Raw genomic sequence first — 3,244 nt, 5'->3', positions numbered from 1 at the left:
CAGATGAGAGTTTCTACTGAATTTGAGAGTGTTTCCAGTGTGGGTGTGTGTTTCTTTCAAACTTAGTATCTTTATATCGTTTGAGTATGTTTACTATTGCAGTTTGAATATCTTTTCAATTCTCGTTTGAGTATCTTTCTGTAAGCCTTTCTGATGCGAGTTTTTCTTGAATTTGAGAGTGTTTCCAGTGTGGGCGTGTGTTTCTTTCAAACTGAGTATCTTTCTATCGTTTGAGTATGTTTACTATTGCAATTTGAGTATCTTTTCAATTCTCGTTTGAGTATCTTTCTGTAAGCCTTTCTGATGCGAGTTTTTCTTGAATTTGAGAGTGTTTCCAGTGTGGGCGTGTGTTTCTTTCAAACTGAGTATCTTTATATCGTTTGAGTATGTTTACTATTGCAGTTTGAGTATCTTTTCAATTCTCGTTTGAGTATCTTTCTGTAAGCCTTTCAGATGCGAGTTTCTACTGAATTTGAGAGTGTTTCCAGTGTGGGCGTGTGTTTCTTTCAAACTGAGTATCTTTCTATCGTTTGAGTATGTTTACTATTGCAATTTGAGTATCTTTTCAATTCTCGTTTGAGTATCTTTCTGTAAGCCTTTCTGATGCGAGTTTTTCTTGAATTTGAGAGTCTTTCCAGTGTGGGCGTGTGTTTCTTTCAAACTGAGTATCTTTATATCGTTTGAGTATGTTTACTATTGCAGTTTGAGTATCTTTTCAATTCTCGTTTGAGTATCTTTCTGTAAGCCTTTCTGATGCGAGTTTTTCTTGAATTTGAGAGTCTTTCCAGTGTGGGCGTGTGTTTCTTTCAAACTGAGTATCTTTATATCGTTTGAGTATGTTTACTATTGCAGTTTGAGTATCTTTTCAATTCTCGTTTGAGTATCTTTCTGTAAGCTTTTCTGATGCGAGTTTCTATTGAATTTAAGAGTGTTTCCAGTGTGGGCGTGTGTTTCTTTCAAACTGAGTATCTTTCTATCGTTTGAGTATGTTTACTATTGTAATTTAAGTATCTTTTCAATTCTCGTTTGAGTATCTTTCTGTAAGCCTTTCTAATGCGAGTTTCTATTGAATTTTAGAGTGTTTCCAGTGTGGGCGTGTGTTTCTTTCAAACTGAGTATCTTTCTATCGTTTGAGTATGTTTACTATTGCAATTTGAGTATCTTTTCAATTCTCGTTTGAGTATCTTTTCAATTAGCCTTTCAGATGAGAGTTTCTACTGAATTTGAGAGTGTTTCCAGTGTGGGTGTGTGTTTCTTTCAAACTTAGTATCTTTATATCGTTTGAGTATGTTTACTATTGCAGTTTGAATATCTTTTCAATTCTCGTTTGAGTATCTTTCTGTAAGCCTTTCAGATGCGAGTTTCTACTGAATTTGAGAGTGTTTCCAGTGTGGGCGTGTGTTTCTTTCAAACTGAGTATCTTTCTATCGTTTGAGTATGTTTACTATTGCAATTTGAGTATCTTTTCAATTCTCGTTTGAGTATCTTTCTGAACGGCTTTCGATGCGAGTTTTTCTTGAATTCGAGAGTGTTTCCAATGTGGGCGTGTGTTTCTTTCAAACTGAGTATCTTTCTATCGTTTGAGTATGTTTACTATTGCAGTTTGAGTACCTTTTCAATTCTCGTTTGAGTATCTTTTTGAACGGCTTTCGATACGAGTTTTTCTTGAATTTGAGAGTGTTTCCAGTGTGGGCGTGTGTTTCTTTCAAACTGAGTATCTTTATATCGTTTGAGTATGTTTACTATTGCAGTTTGAGTATCTTTTCAATTCTCGTTTGAGTATCTTTCTGTAAGCCTTTCTGATGCGAGTTTCTATTGAATTTAAGAGTGTTTCCAGTGTGGGCGTGTGTTTCTTTCAAACTGAGTATCTTTCTATCGTTTGAGTATGTTTACTATTGCAATTTAAGTATCTTTTCAATTCTCGTTTGATTATCTTTCTGTAAGCCTTTCTAATGCGAGTTTCTATTGAATTTTAGAGTGTTTCCAGTGTGGGCGTGTGTTTCTTTCAAACTGAGTATCTTTCTATCGTTTGAGTATGTTTACTATTGCACTTTGAGTATCTTTTCAATTCTCGGTTGAGTATGTTTCTGTAAGGCTTTCTGATGCGAGTTTCTATTGAATTTTAGAGTGTTTCCAGTGTGGGGGTGTGTTTCTTTCAAACTGAGTATCTTTCTATCGTTTGAGTATGTTTACTATTGCAATTTAAGTATCTTTTCAATTCTCGTTTGATTATCTTTCTGTAAGCCTTTCTAATGCGAGTTTCTATTGAATTTTAGAGTGTTTCCAGTGTGGGCGTGTGTTTCTTTCAAACTGAGTATCTTTCTATCGTTTGAGTATGTTTACTATTGCACTTTGAGTATCTTTTCAATTCTCGGTTGAGTATGTTTCTGTAAGGCTTTCTGATGCGAGTTTCTATTGAATTTTAGAGTGTTTCCAGTGTGGGGGTGTGTTTCTTTCAAACTGAGTATCTTTCTATCGTTTGAGTATGTTTACTATTGCAGTTTGAGCATCTTTTCAATTCTCGTTTGAGTATCTTTCTGTAAGCCTTTCTGATGCGAGTTTCTATAGAATTTAATAGTGTTTCCAGTGTGGGCGTGTGTTTCTTTCAAACTGAGTATCTTTCTATCGTTTGAGTATGTTTACTATTGCACTTTGAGTATCTTTTCAATTCTCGGTTGAGTATGTTTCTGTAAGGCTTTCTGATGCGAGTTTCTATTGAATTTTAGAGTGTTTCCAGTGTGGGCGTTTGTTTCTTTCAAACTGAGTATCTTTCTATCGTTTGAGTATGTTTACTATTGCACTTTGAGTATCTTTTCAATTCTCGGTTGAGTATGTTTCTGTAAGGCTTTCTGATGCGAGTTTCTATTGAATTTTAGAGTGTTTCCAGTGTGGGCGTGTGTTTCTTTCAAACTGAGTATCTTTCTCTCGTTTGAGTATGTTTACTATTGCAATTTGAGTATCTTTTCAATTCTCGTTTGAGTATCTTTCTGTAAGCCTTTCTGGTGCGAGTTTTTCTTGAATTTGAGAGTGTTTCCAGTGTGGGCGTGTGTTTCTTTCAAACTGAGTATCTTTCTATCGTTTGAGTATGTTTACTATTGCAATTTCAGTATCTTTTCAATTCTCGTTCGAGTATCTTTTCAATTAGCCTTTCAGATGCGAGTTTCTACTGAATTTGAGAGTGTTTCGAGTGTGGGCGTGTGTTTCTTTCAAACTGAGTATCTTTCTATCGTTTGAGTATGTTTAC

The sequence above is a fragment of the Argentina anserina genome, unplaced genomic scaffold (genome assembly GCF_933775445.1).
Source record: "Argentina anserina unplaced genomic scaffold, drPotAnse1.1, whole genome shotgun sequence".
NCBI lineage: Eukaryota > Viridiplantae > Streptophyta > Magnoliopsida > Rosales > Rosaceae > Argentina > Argentina anserina.
This window is presented reverse-complemented; position numbering follows the sequence as displayed.